We start from the raw sequence: 19,811 nt of genomic DNA on the forward strand, positions 1-19,811 counted from the left end.
CCAAATACTCGCATATACATGCAGGAAGTATAAGTAATAATCAGATTAATAAGTCTAAACAATATTAAAGTAGTAACATAAATTGAGAAGTACTTATCTTCAATGAGAGGTGATCATTTCCCTCTTGAACCAACCTTCAAGAGTCATGACTATCCATTGTCCATATAACATTGTTGCCTTCAATATTTTAACCAACTTCATCAACAACTAGGCTTAATAGAGACTATCCCATCTAGGGCTTCATCAAATCTATCACAAGTGCTTGAACATCTTCACATTGATCATGATATTGTTTCTAGATTGCACATCTCAAATCTTTTTCATAATACGAGGTTCCTTCCAAACCCTAACCTCATAATATCCATGAAACCCTAACAGTCAAATTGCCTAGGGTTTCTTACAAACCCTAGAATTCTTTTAGGCCTCCATCATCTTATCTTAATTCCAACAAAGGTGTCTTCATAGGGGTGATATTCAATGACTTTTATTCAACCCAACTTTGAAACCATGTTAATTTTTTTCTTAGGGTTATATTGTTCTTTGCTTTGATAATTGCATTTCATCATTTCCATGTAGAGTCTCCAAAATGTCTTCAAAATATCATCCACTTTCACCTTTATCGCCACCATTTCACTCACATGTCGCAACTCCATGACCATATAACCTTTCATTAGCCTCCATTTTCATAATTATATGGGTTACCTTTGTGTTTTCCAAAAGCTAATGATTTCTAGTATTATAAGTGAATTAAATGGTTAAAACTTAGAAAAATGACATATACTTGCTAATACTTAAAAGTGGCTTGAGTTTCATGACATGTGTAGGTCATTTGGAAGCTTCCAAGGCACCCTTATGTGGCCTCCAATGCTCAAATTCGAATTCCCTTCAAGATATGGAAGAAGATTTAGATAAAGGTAAAAGAGGATATGCGTCTCATCATTACCTATTTGAGTTGTAACTCTATGAAATTTTCTAGGGATCTAGGGAGAGAATAATGGACCTCCATTAATGAGGTAGTTTTTGATGTTCATAAATAGAAGAGCCTTCTCCTTTCAAAGGCATGTGTAAAGCTGGAGATACTCAGGTGGAAAGTTAAGATTACTTATGAATGGAATTTAGATTTAGCACCATGCTCATGAGTGATGTTCACCTTGATTGGTAATGCTTGCACTGGGAGCCTCTCAACTTGCCATCTCTCATGCTTTTGGATTGGCCACCTACAATGTGTGAGATTTATTGTTTTTCATAGATTAAGATTTATTTATTTCATATCTTTTCCTATGTGAGAGGTTAAGAGTGATTGTTTTTATTTGCTTTCTACCTAGAAGTTAAGAGCAATTGTTTTTATTTTCTTTCATATCTTTTCCTGTGTGAGAGGTTAAGAGTGATTGTTTTTATTTTCTTTCTACCTAGAAGTTAAGAGCATTTGTTTTTATTTGCTTTCATATCTTTTCCTGTGTGAGAGGTTAAGAATGATTGTTTTTGTTTTCATTTCTGAAAGAGGTGTGATTTTCAATTCCTGCAAGATTTAAAGATTAAGATTTCAATTCCACGCGTTGTACTATAATTTCTTTTGAGTTAATTGTTGAATTAGAATAGGTGAATTTGGTTTGTCATTATTTGGTTTCGTAGTTAGATTGATCTAAAGTGAAAGTTAATTTCTAGCATATACAGTGCATGCACGCTTCACAAGTTTTACAAAACCCTCAGGTTGACAATTAAATGATAGGTAATTAATTTGCCTCAACATTCCATATTAAATTCACCCCACAACATCATAACATTATTCATATTTACATAATTATTCAGCAGCATATGCAACTATATAGGAAGAACAATATCATCATCAATGTAGCATAATATAAAAGAACAATAGAATAAAAGCATTCACACATAGAGACACCCGGATTGGTCAAATACTAGGGAAAACCCCACTATGGGGAAAACCCTTTTAAATTCTTCTTCTTATCAAATTGTCATTGAATGATTCAGCAAGAGAGTACAATGATCCATATCTTCATCCATACAACTATACAACAACATCAACTAAACAATATCATGGGATGAAACCAAAAAATGCCAATAATAATTAAAAAAACCTTGATTCAGAAGCCTGCAATCAGCTATCACTTTCTGCAGCCAACGAGCGAAATCTATGGTCAATTGAAAAACCAAACCCTAGGTCCCAAACGCACCCAAAGAGTGACGTGCATGCGACTGAAACCCTCCAACCGCACGGATGAGCCTACTAGCCTGCGGTTATGACCAAAATATGCCTATGTCATCCTTGCTGTTAGAAACCAAAAAAGCCATAGACATGTGAAGGCTTCAAACCCTGCAATATCATACTTGTGCAAGCAAACTATCCACAAACTATCTGAGACCTGTGCGAGCCAAACTAGAGAAATAAGTAGAATGATCATAATGATGATGTCCAAATGAGGTTGAGATCACTTGTATTTATAGCCTTTCAAGGGGGTCCAATTTGCTTTAGGGTCGACCTGATCAATTGTGCACATGTGGGATTTAATTAAAAAACACACTTTCCCTTATCCAAATTGCTCGCTTCAATAGTCAAAACTCGTTCTTTCGAAAAGAGTAATCTCGTCCCATGGGTTGAATTTGTCATTGAGCTACCAAATTAACCCCTGCATCAGGACCCCACCAAGTCCTTCCTTGCAAGAATTTGTACAAACCACAAACTCCCTATTAGGATCTACAATCTTCAAGACTGGATCATTTGTAAGCAATTGCTTCAATTGTTTAAAACTAGTTGCACACTCCTCAATCCATTCAAACTTCTTCCCTTTCTCTACAAATATGTAATAGGATATCCAATACTTGAGAAGTTCCTAATGAACCTCCTATAATAACATGTTAGTCCCACTCTTCTTTGATACACACTTAATGATATATTGATCTCAAAACAATATTTGAGAACATTGCATCTCCCTTCAACTGATCAAACAAATCATCAATCTGTGGCAATGGATACTTGTTCTTGACAATCACTTTATTCAACTGCCTGTAATCTGATGCACAATCTGAAAGTAACGTCCTTCTTCCTCACAAAGAGTGATGGTGCACCCCAAAGCGACACACTTGGCCTTATGTATTCCTTATCAAGCATTTCCTTAAGCTGCAACTTCAATTCCTCCAAATATTGAGTGCTCATCTTGTAAGGTGCCTTAGATGTTGGTGCTACTCCCAACATCAACTCAATAGAAAATTACACCTCTGTAAAAACCCTGGTCAAAATTCCATGTAAATAAAGTTAATAAAGGAAAAATAAGACCAAGGTCATGGGACACGTATTCCAGGTTGAATGTTGGGCAAAACATCTCAGTGTGGGTGTTCATTTGGTTTATTATGGCTAAGGAAATGGCAAAGGCTTTGGAAAGGCATGAGGCATTAATTGGAATTTTTCTATGAAAATAATGGAAACTAGGAGAAAGGGGAGGTGAAAGGTAAAAAGTTGCATGTGAGGAAGAAATTGAAGGAAAATAATGGAAAATTGAAGAAAATAGAGGCCTCATTAATAAAAAGGCTTCTGAGGATCAGTTGGTACCTTTTACTAGTTCAATTTTGGAGCTCTCTCTATGTTCTCTCTCTCTCTCACTCTCTTGGACAATTAGATTTTTCTTGGAGTGCTTCAACATTGGATCAATAAAAACAAAGAAGGCAAGGAGGAAGCAAAGATCAAGCAAGGAAGAGCAGCATCTAGAAGCTACAATGGGATTAATTGCAAGTATCGATTTTCATGTGTGATTTCCTTGCTAGATTTGGCATGCATGGTACATGCATGTGTGTATTTGGTTCTTTTGTTGTCATTGGCATGGATTTTTCCAAGTGTGACAATGTTCTTCAGCCTTGCCTTTCCATTTCTAGATATCCATGGTGTGATGGGTTCTCTTGTATTTGGTTGGGTTGGATTGTCAGATGGTTTCGAAACTGAATGAGGTGGTCTCTGAAAGAAAAAACACATGTCCTAGGAATCCCTGAACTAGATTGGGATTGTGGTAAAGCCGAATTTTGTGTGCCTCAGTGGGCCTAGGAATCCTCGATCAGTGAATGGCAGGACATACGGTAAAGCCTAGAGGTGTGTGCCCTCGATCATGCCTAGGAATCCTTGACTAGTGAATGATGGGATATACTGTAAATCCTGAAGGGTGGAGTCTTGATTAGGCCTAGGAATCCTCAACCGTTTTATGGCGGGATATACGGTAAAGCCTAGAGACTAGGAGATAGGAAATTTACTCACGATGTAGGTAGATAAATCCAGTGGAATCCATGCTTGTTTAGGGCCTAGTTATCTAATGGGGATTGCGGTTAATCCTGTGGAAATCTAGTTTGGTTTGGTTTTGAGTCCCACATTCATGCTTGGAATATGGCATGGGGGTGATTGACTGAAAGAAATATTTGGTTCAACCAATCTATGGTCAGGTAGTTCGTGGAAGTTCCAAACCTGGTTGGATTTTGCATTCATTAATAAGATCTCTTTCTCCTTGGTATTTCATGTATAAATATACTAGTTTATATGAGACTATTATGGTTGTTATATCATTGTTACTGCTGTTGGTTATATGTTGGTTATGTGTATGTTTTATGGCAGACTTATATATGTTTTCCATCATGTTTTGATTTTCAAATGAATGTACAATGAATATATGACCTAATAGATGATAATGTAGCTATTGTGATATGGCAACAATGTTACGAATCTCAGATAAGTATGACACCCCTATGCTGAGATCTGTTGTTATGACTTGTAGATTGCATATTTGTGACATGTTTGACGAAATGTATGTCATGGCTAGTAGGGTTCCAATCAATTCATTGATAAAGTGCTTGGATTAGTACCTTTTTTTAATGTTATTTACAATTTTTCAAAGTTTCATGAATTTTTGGGTAGTGGCCTGAGCCCTGACCCTGAAAAAGTGGCACGAAATTGGGGTCGCTAACCCAGAATTAGCTAAAAAAGTCCACAGTCACTGGCATGCCCTTACTGTGGGAATGAATGGAAGTCCTTTTTCACATGTATTGCTTGCTATGGGAGCGACTGGGGGTCTAGATCAGTGAAATGTCAATTTTCCTCAGGGGTTGGTCACCTGTAAGGGTTGGTTGGCTCCTGAAGGTTTTGTAGCATTTGTGGAAGGTCAAAATAGTTTTATTTTGTTGGTTCCACTTCCTTAATTGTACATGGGGAGTTGAATCACATCATAGTAGCCTCTCGTCACATGTTTACCCAACGGACCGATTAACATGGGTAAATGTGGGAGGAGGGTGCTACAAAGTGGTATCAGAGCATGGTTCACCCCTTGGACTATATGGGCGGTGTGTTGGTTATGCATGTGAGTGCTTATAAATTGTTATGCATACACTGATATGGTTGTAGTTGTCATGCATGAGGTCATGGTATGTGGTCAGTATGGTTATGCATTAATAACTAGATAGTGCTTAAACTGATGTTATATGTTGTTATGATTATGATTATACATGTATTGTGCTAGTTTGGTTGATCTTGCAAATGAGATATCCTCCCCTGAATTATACTGAGGTATGTTAATTATGTTATGTTATGGTTTTAGCTGACATGTGGTACTTGCAAGAAAGAGATCAAAGATTACTATCAAGATGGTAGACTACAGTTCACGAGAATCTCCCTATGGATCGGATGAGCAGTGTGGTGTTGGTCATTATTCTGACTTAACAAATACATTGAAAAGTTTGAAGGCAAAAATAAGAAGTTGCAAGGCAGATACTCACAAAATCATTCTGGCACATGAGAAACAAGAAGAAGTTAATGCATTAATCCTTTAGAGTTTTTCAGAATTGCAGAGGCAGAGACCACTTCGGATCATCCATGGGCAAGAGGACATAAGTAATGGGGCATATGGAAGTAGATCTCATGGTGGGCACAGGTCAGATAAAGATGACACGATCAGAGATGGCAAGCTCTTGGAGACTTTAAATAGGAGAGGTGATCGACACAAGTTCTATTCTTTTTTCGGTTCTGACAGACACTATGATTGTCATCATTATCATCCTTACAGGAGGAGTGATAGGGGATATTTTCTAGATGAGTTTAAGAAAGCAAAGCCACCTACCTTTAATGGAGATTTGAAGAACCCAGAGGATGCAGAAGCATGTTACTTGGGATGCAGAAATTCTTTGAGTGTCATGAATACACAGAGAATGTGAAGGCCAGAATAGCTATCTTCAGTCTCAAAGGGAAAGTAGACATCCGGTGGGAAGATGTGAAGAAGGTCAGAGACATCAGAACATAAGAGTTGAGTTGGCATGAATTCAATGACATATGAGGAGTACATGACCAAGTTTCTAGAGTTATTAAGGTTTGTACCGTATCTTAAAGATGAGAAGGCCAAAGTTCAGAAATTTGTTAGTGGATTGTCATTAGCATTTAGAGTTCGAATTGAGTATGATAAGCCTCTATCGCTTGAGGATGTTATTGGGAAATTGAAGCATTGTTATGAGCATTAAAAGTGTAATACATAATATCAATAATGATGGAAAAGGAAATACAAAGCTAAAGATAAATGGTGGACAAAAAGAACAAGGCCTCAGGATGTAGGTGAGAAATAAAATGTTGAACCTTACAAGAACTTTAATGGGTCACAACATGGAGGGCAACATAATAAAGGTGATGATACATGACGGTTGCAGTGTTGGACATGGGGTAAGGAGCATATTAAGAGGGATTGTACACATAACCAGGGTGGTAGGCCTCAGATTTACAGTGCAAAGGAATCACAGATAGTTGGGGATGTTGGGTAGAGCATTCCATGGATATATGCAGTGTTGGATAACAATCAGGCAGATTATCAAGAAATTGTTATCGAGATGTATGGTAAGCTTTGTGATCAAGTTGTTTCCATTTTTATTGACCCTAGATCTAATTATAGTTATGTTAGTCCTAACCTGGTGGATAAGTGTGATTTGAATAAAGAAGTGCATGAAAATCCTGGTTAGTGAAGTTGGCTACAGGTACAATGAAGAGAGTGTATCACTGGGTAAGAGCTCGTGCATTCAAGTTGAATGGTATGCCTACCTCAACACATTTGAATGTATTTCCCTTAGGATCATATAGTATGATTTTAAGTATGGACTGGTTGTATCTTCACAGGACTAAGGTGGATTGTTATGACAAAGCTATTGAGTGTTCATATGACAATGGAAAACAAAGAATCTTGCAAGGTAAGAAGAAGGAAGCATCAGTTAGAATGGTGACATATATGTAGGCAAAGCATAGTCACAAAAAATGGTGTGTGTTATTTGTAGTGCATATTTCTAGTAATAAAGGTAAGGATGTTGAGGATGTAGAGGTATTAAGCAAGTACCCAATCTTGTAGTAGTTTTAAGATGTGTTTCCAAAAGATATTACAGAGTTTCTGCCTCACAGAGAAGTGGAATTTTCCATTGATTTGGTACCAAGGGCAGCACCAACATCAAAGGCATCGTACAAGATGAGCACACAAGAGTTACTAGAGCTAAAGTTATAGTTGAAGGAGATGCTTGACAAGGGATACATTAGGCCAAGTGTATCACCTTGGGGTGCACTAGTGTTGTTTGTGAAGAAGAAGGATGGTACTCTCAGGCTATGCATTGATTACAGACAGTTGAACAAGGTAACCATTAAGAACAGGTATTTGTTGCCGAGGATTGATGATTTGTTTGATTAGTTGAAGGGAGTAGCAGTGTTCTCAAAGATTGAATTGATATAAAGATACCATCAGGTACACTTTAAATAATATGACATCTACAAGAAAACTTTCAGGACCAGGTATTGGCATTATGATTTTGTTGTAGTTCCATTTGGTTTGAATGATGCTCCTGTTAATTTTATGTGCTTGATGAATAGTGTATTGTGTCCTTATCTGGACAAGCTTGTTATTGTATTCATTGATGACATCTTGATATATTCTAAAAATGAGGAAGAACATGTTGAGCAATTAGCAGCAATGTTGATATTATTGAGATAGCATCAGTTGTATGCCAAGCTTAGAAAATGCAGTTTCTTTCAGACAGAGGTACATTACTTGGCACATGTTGTTTGCAAGGAAGGCATAGCAGTGGATCTAGAGAAGATAAGGGTTATCATGGAGTGGGTAGCTCCTAGAAATGTGGATGAGATAAGGTCATTCATGGGGTTAGCAAGTTATTATCGGAGGTTCATCAAGAAATTCTATTACATTTCATATCTAATTACGTCATTGTAGAGGCAAGATAAGAAATTTGAATGGACATAGGAATGTGCAACAAGTATTGAGCAATTGAAGAAGTTGTTGACGAATGCTCTAGTGCTAAAGATTGCAGATCCAGGAAAATAATTTGTGGTGTGTATAGATGCTTGCAAGAGATGACCTGGTGGAGTCCTTATGCGGGAAGGACAAGTAGTATGCTATGAGTCACAGAATCTGAATGAGCATGAGTAGAATTATCTGACACATGATCTTGATTTGGCACTATCTTCTTAGTAGGAGGTTTGTATTGATGAGTGATCATAAGGGATTGAGATACTTGTTTAACCAACCAAATATGCCAAGAAATATAGATGGTTGGCCACGATCAGTGAGTTCAACTTTGAGATTAGGTACATCAAGAGTAAGGAGAATAGGGTTGCAGATGCTCTTAGTAGGAGAGTACAGGTGAATCATATAGAAGCTATGAGCTCTTGTGGGACAGATTTACAAGATCATATTCTACAGGCAGGACATTAGGATGAAAGGTACATGGAGATTATGCTCAAGTTACAGCAAGGTATAGGTGGGTAGGATGTGGACTATCGTCTTACAACAGATGGTTTGGTCAGATTTAGGGATAATATATATGTGTCGAATGATAATGAGCTCAAGAAGACTATCTTGTGAGCGTTCCATGCAAAACTGTATTCAGGTCACCCAGGATACCAGAAGTCATTGGCCAAAGTATTGAAGAAGTTTTATCATTGGAAAAATCTGAAGAAGGAAGTGGAAAATTTTGTGGCTAGATATTTGGACTGTCAATAGGTGAAAGTTGAATGTAAACATCCAGGTGGAATACTACAATCGATTCCAATTCCATAGTGGAAGTGGGAAGTCATTTCCATGGACTTCATCACAGGTTTTCCGAGGATATCTAGACAACATGATTCCATCATGGTTGTGGTGGATAGGTTGAGTAAGGTAGTGCACTTCATTCTAGTGAAATCTACATATTCAGCTAGTGATGTGGCATAGGTATTCATCAAAGATGTAGTGAGGTTGCATGGTGTTCCAAGGAACATTGTGTCAAACATGGATGCCAAGTAAATTCTAGATTCTGGAAAGAGTTATTTGTAAGTTTGGGTATATATTTGGCCTTCAACATAGTTTATCATCCACAGAAACATGGAAAAATAAAGAGGGTCAACAAGATATTGGAGAACATGTTGAGCATGTATGTGATGCATCAACATAGGAGATGGGAGGAGTACCTTCTGTTGGTTGAGTTTGCATATAATAATGGCTATCATGAGTCACTGAGGGTGAGTCAGTTTGAGGCACTATATGGGCGGAGTTGTAATACTCCCATCAGTTGGAGTGATCTACTGAATAGGTTATTTATAGGACCAAATATGTTGGCAAAGATGGAACAGGAAATGCAGGTAATCGAGAAGAATATAAAGGAAGCACATGATAGGAAAAAAAATTATGCATATCAGAACAGGTTGTTTAAGGAGTTTCAGGTTGAGGAATAGGTGTATTTGTGCATCAATCTAAGGAATAACTCCTTTAGGATTGGATCATGTGCCAAGATGGAACCTTGGTTTTGTGGACCTTTCAAGATTCTTAAAAGTATTGGACTAGTAGCCTATCGAATTGCACTTCCTCCGACAATGAAAGTCCGTGATTTTTCCCATGTGTCATTGCTTAAGAAGTATGTTAAAGGTGTTGGTCATCTGATTGACTGGTCTATATTGTAGGTGGATCCAGATGGAGAATTCTAGCTAGAACCTCAGTGTATATTGCAGAGAAAGATGTTCATGCTTCGGAACCAAGCAATTGAGCAGGTTAAAGTGAAATGGAATCACTTAGGGCCCGATGAAGCTACCTAGGAGATGGTGGATCAGATGCAGGATATGTGTCATTCTTTAGTCACAGGTTGATCGAATGCTTTTGGTATATGTTTTGGTGCGATGTTTTTGGTATATGTACATATGTATATGGATGTAAATACGACCATGAGTTGTGTTATAAATCTCCAATAAGTGATATGGGTGTCATGTTGTTATGGCTGTTATGTGTCATATTGGTTTGCTTCTTAGCAGGATGATCACTATAAATATTGCATCGAGCTAGGTTATAAAGCTCCATGGACAGTATGTTTTTCTTCTCAACAATATTATTGGTTGTAGGTGTCATTGAACACCAAGGATCGTGTTCCCCCAAGGGGGAGGGTTCTGTAATAGCCCTGGTCAAAATTCCATGCAAATAAATTTAATAAAAGAAAAATAAGACCAATGTCATGGGACATGTATTCCAAGATGAATGTTGAGAAAAACATCCTAGTGTAGGTGTTCATTTGGTTTATTATGGCTAAGTAAATTAGCAAGGGCAATGGCAAAGGCTTTGGAAAGGCATGACGCAATAATTGGCATTTTATTTATGAAAATAATGGAAATTAGGAGAAAAGGAAGGTGAAAGGTCACAAGTTGCATGTGAGGAAGAAAATGAAGGAAAATAATGGAAAATTGAAAAAAAATAGAGGCTTCATTAATAAAAATCCTTTGAGGATCAGTTGGTACCTTTTATTAGTTTAGTTTTGGAGCTCTCTCTCTATTCTCTCTCTCTCACACCCTTTGACACTTAGAGTTTTCTTGGAGCGCTTCAACATTGGATCAAGGAAAGAAAAGAAAGCAAAGAGGAAGCAAAGATCAAGCAAGGAAGAGCAACATCTAACAGCTATAGCGAGATTAATTGCATCTACCGATTTGCATGTGTGATTTCCTTGCTAGATTTGGCATGCATGGTACATGCATGTGCGTATTTGGTTCTTTTGTTGTCATTGGCATGGGTTTTTCCAAGTGTGATAGTGTTCTTCAGCCCTACATTGCCTTTCTATTTTGGATAGCCATGGTGTGATGGGTTCTCTTGTATTTGGTTGATTTGGATTACCAAACGCTTTCGAAACTGAGTGAGGTGGTCTCTGAAAGAAAGAACACATGACCTAGGAATCCCTGAACTAGATTGGGATTTTGGTGAAGCCATATTTTGTGTGCCTCAGTGGGCCTAGGAATCCTTGAACGTTGAATGGTGGGATATACAATAAAGCCTAGTGGTGTGTACCATCAATCAGACCTAGGAATCCTTGACCTATGAATGGTAATAAGTACAATAAACCCTGGAGGGTGGAGTCTTTCTTAGGCCTAGGAATCCTCGACCATTGTATGGCAGGATATACGGTAAATCCTAGAGACTAGGAGATAGGAAAATTCCTCATGGTGTAGGTAGAGAAATCCAGTGGCATCCATGCTTGTTTAGGACCTAGTGATCAAGTGAGGATTGCGGTAAAGCTTGTGGAAACCTGGTTTGGTTTTGAGTCCCACATTCATGCTTGGAATATGGCATGGGGGTGATTGGCTGAAAGAAAATCTTGGTTCGGCCAATCTATGATCGATGATTTGTTGAAGTCCCAAACCTGGTTGGTTTTTGCATTCATTAATAAGAGCTCTTTCTACTTGGTATTTCATGTATAAATATACTAGTTTATATGAGACTATGATGGTAGTTATATCCTTGTTACTTCTGTTGGTTATGAGTATGTTTTATGGAAAACTTGATGTATGGTTTCCATCATGTTTTGATTTGTAAATGAATGTACAATGAATATATGGCCTAATAGATGATAATGAATCTATTATGATATGGAAACAATGCTTCTTTACGAATTTCAAATAAGTATGAGACCCCTATGCTCATATATGTTATTATGACCTATAGATTGCATATTTGTGACATGCTTGACGAAATATTTGTCATGGCTAGCAGGGTTCCAGTCACATCATTGATCAATTGTTTACATTAGTACCTTTGTTTCAATGTTATTTATCATTTCTGAAAGTTTCATTAAGTTATGGGCAGTGGCATGAGTCATGGCCTTGAAAAAGTGGCACATAATCCAGGGTCGCTGACTCAGAACTAGCTTGAAAATTCCACAGTTGTTGGCATGCCCTTGCTGTGGGAGTGGCTGGAAGGCCTCAATCGCATGCATGTATTTTTATGGGAGCGATTGGGGGCATAGGTTAGTGACATCTCAAGTTTCCTCAGGGTTTGGTCACCTGGAAGTGTTGGTTGGCTCCTGAAGGTTCTGTAGCATGTGTGGAAGGCTAAAATGGTTTTTTTTTGTCGGTTCCACTTCCTTAACTATACATGGGGACTTGAATCACATCATAGTATCCTCTTGTCACATGTTTACCCCAAAAGACCGATTAAATTGGGTAAATGTGGGAGGAGGGTGTTACAACCTCTCTATGGGGAAGTAACTTTGAAATCTTTGCAGGAAACACATCCTTAGGCTTCATCACTAGAAATATGAACTACAAACAATACACATCTCTTCTTGCAACTGCACTTTTCTTGCATAGTTGTAACCATTCTCACTAATTCAAGATGCTTCTTTCCCTATGTTAGGGAAATTATATGTGTTATAATTCCAACATTAAACTATCAATCTAGGGTCATAAGACTTAGAGGCACAAGCGAAGGAAACACAAGATCAGAGCGTCTAATCTAAACTAACATCATGAAATACGAAATCTATTCCTAAATTAAGCACATAATACAAATCACTGACCAATTTTAATCTCAATCTAAGTAAAGTAAGTCAATCAAAGTTAATCTCAATGCAAGTGAAACTTAACTGCAATTAAAATAATAAACTTTAGAAATCTGAAATCAAACAAAACTAATTATCATTCGAACGATTTCAATCTTAATCTAAGTAATGAAATCTTAAATCAAACACTAAGATCTATTTAATCTAGATGAAATAATCTTCAATCAATCGAGACTAACTCAAAAAGACATCAAACTTATGTTAAATCTTAATCCAACAGAATTCACTTTCACTCAAACGATCTTAAACTAAGGCAGTGGTCAAATAGGACTTCAACTAATCTAATTCTCGGGATCACACAAATCAATAAGCATTCAAACTTTAACCTCTAACATCACTCTACAATTGCTTCAGAAGAAACTAAGTAAACCAAGATTCTAATTGACATGCTTCCAAATTTAAAAGACTCTGAAATAAGAAACTATTTTATCCTTAGATTACTCTAATCAAACTCAAGAAATCATTCAAACATAAGCGCATTAACCAATCAATCCTATCAATAACTAATTACAATTATAATGCATCTCAAAACTAAACTACAACTCCAAACAATGATTTAATGGTCTTGTTACATTGCTTTCAAATACATGATTGCCAAAACACAATGTTACAAGAAATTATAGTGAATCAGTAAGGTACGAAATCGTTTTCAATTCATATTTAAAAGAATTAGAGCTATCGATCTCTTGATTATCCAATTAAGAAGCACCTTTGAGTATTCCAATCGTAAACCTGTAACAAAGGGATTATTCATGCAATAAAATCATTGATCAACACCATTCATTAGCTTTCAACGGAGTTGAAGATGATATCTCTATTTAATTTCAAGAAAAAAAAAACAAATTGCAGTCATAAGTACAGAATCAAAATTATGAGATCTAATTAACAAATGCTTTCAAAATAACATCCCAAAACCTAGATCTAAATCAAACATGCTACCTCTATCATGTGATGTTTACAAAACTTGCTTCCAGGTATTGGTGAGTTCTTGACACTCCTAGAGAAAGTTTAAATTAATGCAATACTCTTTTAAAAATCAAAAACACATTAATACTTACAACAAATTGAGTGCAGAATCAGAATTGTATTAAAGTTCAAAATAGAAATTCATATGCATACATCCTTGTTGGTCCTTTTGAGGCAAAGCCAAAAACGTATTACAATAGTCCTTTCTTTTGTTCTATCCTTCCCCTCCTTCACACAGGCCATGTCTAAGCCATTTATAAAATTTACAAGGCGAATTTGTCATTTTCCTTAATTCTGGAAAATTGCATATTTTTAACAAATTGGCCTCAAAGGTATTGGTATATCTTCCTAACCATGGGGAAGTTTGGAAAAACGCTTGGAGGGAACCTAATTTGTCATATTTTCAATAAAAACCTCTCTTATATTTTCCTCATTCAACTCCATCTCCACAGAAAGCGTGCCCGAAGATGGTTGTTTGGCTCTTTTTGCAAGATTCTAGAGTTCTGGAAAAACAGTGTTTTTTTATGAAACTACCTTAAAGACCCGCGTGTAACTTTTCAACCAAAGTGAATCTTGAGAAATGGTTTCAGTTATATATAATTTGTTATATTTAAAAAAATTAAAAAAAAAAAAAAAACCAATTTCTTATATTTTGCAAATTCACCTCTAGTTGCACACAAATCGAGGTCAAACTTGGAAGTTTGAAAATTGTGTTGATTTTGAGTATATTTGTTGATTTTCTTCTAGAGACCCACATGTGTGACCTAGGTGAAATCCAACTCATGGGAAGGTGTTATAACATCATTTTGGACAATAACCTTCCTTGGTTTTCCCCGGAAGCGTGTCGAGATGTCGAAGCTCAAATTGGATGTTTTCACGTAGAGGCTTGTGAAGAATCTTAGCAATGGAACCCTACAGCAAATGAACTTAGAAAAAACTGTCATTATTAAATCATAACTAAATCATCTCTAATCATAGAAAATCTAAGAAAACTAATTATAATCAACCACGAATTGTAGGATATGAATTGGCAATAACTGATGGAATTATGGTGTGAAATGAGTGTAAAAGTGTTGGAATTTGGATTATGAATACTGGTTTTGTATGATGCAAAAATGGGCATGTTCGAGGCTCAACATCCCCCCATGCATGATGCTTTGCATGTCCTCATGCAAACAAATCTCTTGCTCATTGGCATGTTCTTAACATTGTTTTGTAAATGTTGGTTCTTGTGGGACAACATTGCTTGAATATTTGGAGGTGTTGATTCTTGTGGAGCAGCACTGCTGGAATACTTGGTGGTGTCGGTTCTTGTGGGGAAGCACTCTTCATATTAACATATCATACTAATTTCAGAGCAATACAAATTGAGGACAAGAAATGAATGGATGAGGGAGAGATGATGGATGAAATGAGGTGGTGATGGAGATGGTGAATGGGTGCTTGCATACTCTATCTTTGTAAGACCAATGTCTATAGGTGGTTTCCTTTATCATTTCATGGCAGTAATGACTTCATCTTGTGAATGGAATGCTTGGAGAAGACACTATAGAGACTTCCTTTATTAATGCACCATAAGGCTTCGCTTTTACATGGTCTTGTAATCAGACTATATGCGTAATGAATGAAAGGAAATAGAAGGATAATGATTTATGAAAGATGAAATGCATGGAATGAGAAGTGGTGAATCATTAAGCTTATTTAACCTTCTAATGAATTAGAGAATCATAAGCCAAATTTACCTCAAGTTTTACCTTTGTCGTTGATGTGCCCGGTGCTGCAAGATGAAGTGGAGGTTCAACTGGATGGAGTTGATGTGATTGTTGATCTGATCTGCTGAAGAAGATTGAAGGATGAAGGATGAACTGAAGGTCTCCTTATCCCCCATGCCTGAGGAGTTGTATGTCCCCAAACAACTGAAGAATGACAATGGAAATGCTAATACAAAAATCCAAATTGCTGCAACTCTGTGTTGAGATCACAAAACCATATAGTCTTCAACCGTTACACACCCGTGTGCAATCTTGTATATGTGAATAAATGGTATCGACGTCGAACATAAGCAAGAATCATTAGATTACCAAACATTGAGGATGTCTTTAACCAATGCGAGATATCCCACCTTTGATGTCAATGGGAATCAAGACACTAGGTACATTCTACTAGCCATGAATGGATTTGTCGAAGTTGAATGGACTGCAGAATTCATCCACCAAGAAACATTGATGTATTTCCTTATTAGATGACAAGGATACCTTCCATTAAGGCATGCAGGCTCCCAGGTACCTTATCTAACCCTAACCTTGGTCCCAGATAATTTGTTGATGTCGATGGGACAAGGCTTGTTGGTAGGTGGGCCTTAAGGGATCCCACATCAACCAACACAAGTACAAGACATAATGACTTGAAAGATACATGATTTGAAGAACTCATACAAATTTACAAACTTTATTGGGAACCTTGCCTGCCAGTTACCTGGTTTTCAAGAAAAATCCATGCCCAGTTGCGCCAGACAAGCTGGTTTTCACAAAAGGACTTATTTTTCTCTTTACTATTTTCATTTATTTATTTACAATAATAACTTTCCTACTATACATGTCCTCCTTCAAGTGAAAGAGTACTTCCAATGAAGCCATGTGCGGATCAAGTACAAATATATATCCATGTTCAAATTTAACATATAAACTTTAGAAGGTACATGAGCATGAAAAATCAGCAGCTTTGAAAGATGTGATACAAAGAGCATTTGAAGATGAGAGTGGTAATTTGACTGGATTGTGATCTAGAACCAATGCTCGATGTAATCCTAGTAGTATTGGCCTATTTCTTCATTTGGACCACTCTGAAAGTCCTCTTCGATCATGCCATGCAAACGTGGATAATTGGTCTCTGGTATGCATTCAAGGCTTGTTGTTGGGCATAGTGAAAGTTCTTCGATCTTAGGTTCAGCTAGATGCTCCCCATCAGATTTGGTACATGATTCATCGATCTTTTTGATAGATAGGCAAGAGGAATCAAGGGATACTTCCAAATCCTTTTCTAGCTGTGAAGAGAGATAGTTTCCTGAATGCGGTCAAGATGAACTCTTCCTGAGAAGAAGATATCCCAACTACTGCTAAGATTTGAGAAAGTGCTTTGAGGGACATTCCTCAAGCTTCTCAATCATTCTTGATTCTCTCCTGCTGATTGATGATCCCTATCTCGCAACATGGATTAGTACAAAGGGGTTCTTACAGCACCCTAAAAATGTTTTATCTTGAAAGAGCTTGAAATTTTAATCTAAATGAATTAAAAACTGCTAATTGCAATAAAACTTACCAAACTTGAAATCCTCGCTTACTTGGACAACCAGACTTTGGAGTGACCCCAAACCAAAGCAGATGCGTGGCTCTTTACTCACGTCTTACCGTCATCTCTGCGCAATAGTTTCCCTACAACTAAAATCACACCGAAAACTTCTGGAAAAAGAAAAAAAAAAACACTAAAACTATGTTCTAATCCTTTTAGCACCTCCCCCGCAATGACTCCAAAAATGTTGGGGAAATTATATGGGTTATAATTCCAACATTAAATTATCAATCTAGGGTCATAAGACTTAGAGGCACAAGTGCAGGTAACGCAAGATCAGAGCGTCTAATCTAAACTAACATCATGAAATACGAAATCTATTCCTAAATTAAGCACATAATACAAATCACTGACCAATTTTAATCTCAATCTAAGTAAAGCAAATCAATCAAACTTAATCTCAATGCAAGTAAAACTTAACTGCAATTCAAACAATAAACTTTAGAAATCTGAAATCAAACAAAATTAATTATCATTCGAACGATTTCAATCTTAATCTAAGTAATGGAAATCTCAAATCAAACATTAAGATCTATTTAATCTAAATGCAAGAATCTTAAATCAATCAAGACTAACTCAAAAGGACATCAAACTTATGCTAAATCTTAATCCAACAGAATTCACTTTCACTCAAAAAATCTTAAACTAAGGTAGTGGTCAAACAAGACTTCAACTAATCTAATTCTTGGGATCACACAAATCAATAAGCATTCAAACTTTAACCCCTAACATCACTCTACAATTGCTTCAAAAGAAACTAAGTAAATCAAGATTATAATTGAAATGCTTTCAAATTTAAAAGACTACGGAATAAGAAACTATTTTATCCTTAGATTGCTTTAATCAAACTCAAGAAATCATTCAAACATAAGCGCATTAACCAATCAATCCTATCAATAACTCATTATAATTATAATGCATCTCAAAACTAAACTACAACTCCAAACGATGATTTAATGGTCTCGTTACATTGCTTTCAAATACTTGATTGCCAAAACACAATGTTACAAGAAATTATAGTGAATCAGTAAGGTACAGAATCGATTTCAATTCATATTTAAAAGAAATAGAGTTATCGATCTCTTGTTTATCCAATTAAGAAGCACCTTTGAGTATTCCAATCGTAAACCTGTAACAAAGGGATTATTCATGCAATAAAATCATTAATCAACACCATTCATTAGCTTACAACGAGTTGAAGATGATATGTCTATTTAATTTCAAGAAAAAAAAAAAAAAAAAACAAACAAACAAACAAATTGCAGTCATAAGTACAGAATCAAAATTATGAGATCTAATTAACAAATGATTTCAAAATAACATCCCTACACCTAGATCTAAATCAAACATGCTACATCTATCCTGTGATGTTTACAAAACTTGCTTCTAGGCAGTGGTGAACTATTGCCACTCCTGGAGAAATTTTAAATTAATGCAGTAATCTTTTAAAAACCAAAAACACATTAATACTTATAGCAAATTGAGTGCAGAATCGGAATTGTATTAAAGTTCAAAATAGAAATTCATATGCATACATCTTCACTGGTCCTTCTGAGGTAAAGCCAAAAACGTATTACAACAATCATTTTTTCTGTTCTATCCTTCCCCTCCTTCACACAGGCCATGGTTAAGCCATTTATAAAATTTACAAGGTGAATTTTCCATTTTCCTTAATTCTAGAAAATTGCATATTTTTAACAAATTGGCCTCAAGGATATTGGCATATTTTCCTAACCATGGCAAATTTTGGAAAACGGTTTGGAGGGAACCTAATTTGTCATATTTCCAACAAAAACCTCTTTTATATTTGTCTCATTCAACTCCATTTCCATGGAAAGATTGCCCGAAGTTGGTTCTTTGGCTCTTTTTGCAAGATTCTAGAGTTCTGAAAAAATAGCGTTTTTTAATGAAACTTCCTTAAAGATCCACGTGTAAATTTTCAACCAAAGTGAATCTTGAGAAACGGTTTTGGTTATAGATAATTTGTTATATTTTTTAAAAAATCATTAGCTCAGATTTTCCAGATTCACCTCCAAATGCACGCAAATCGAGGTCAAACTTGGTAGTTTGAAAACTATGCGGATTTTGAGCAGATTTGTTGATTTTCTTCTAGAGGCCCACATGTGCAACCTGGGTGCAATCCAACTCATGGGAAGGTGTTATAACATCATTTTGGACAATAACCTTCCTCGATTTTCCCTGGAAGCGTGTCGAGATGTCAAAGCTCCAAATTGGATATTTTCACCTACAAGCTTGTGAAGAATTTTGGCAATGGGACTCTGCGGAAAATGAACTTAGCAAAAACCGTCATTAGTAAATCATGACTAAATCATCTCTAATCATAGAAAAGCTAATAAAACTAATGATAATCAACCACGAAGTGTAGGATATGAATTGGTGATAAGTGATGGAATTATGGTGTGAAATGAGTGTAAAAGTGTCGGAATTTAGATTATGAATAATGGTTTTATATGATGGAAAGATGGGAATATTCGAGGTCCTAAACCCTATAAGATTATCCTTTCCCCATCATCATCCAAGCACTCAATAGCCTTATCATAGTAGTCTACCTTGGTCATGTGAATGAACATCTAATCCATGCCCAAAAGCATACTATATGAAAC

This window comes from Pinus tabuliformis, chromosome 9, assembly GCF_031772625.1.
Source record: "Pinus tabuliformis cultivar Carrire ecotype Pingquan chromosome 9, CPIR1, whole genome shotgun sequence".
Lineage (NCBI taxonomy): Eukaryota > Viridiplantae > Streptophyta > Pinopsida > Pinales > Pinaceae > Pinus > Pinus tabuliformis.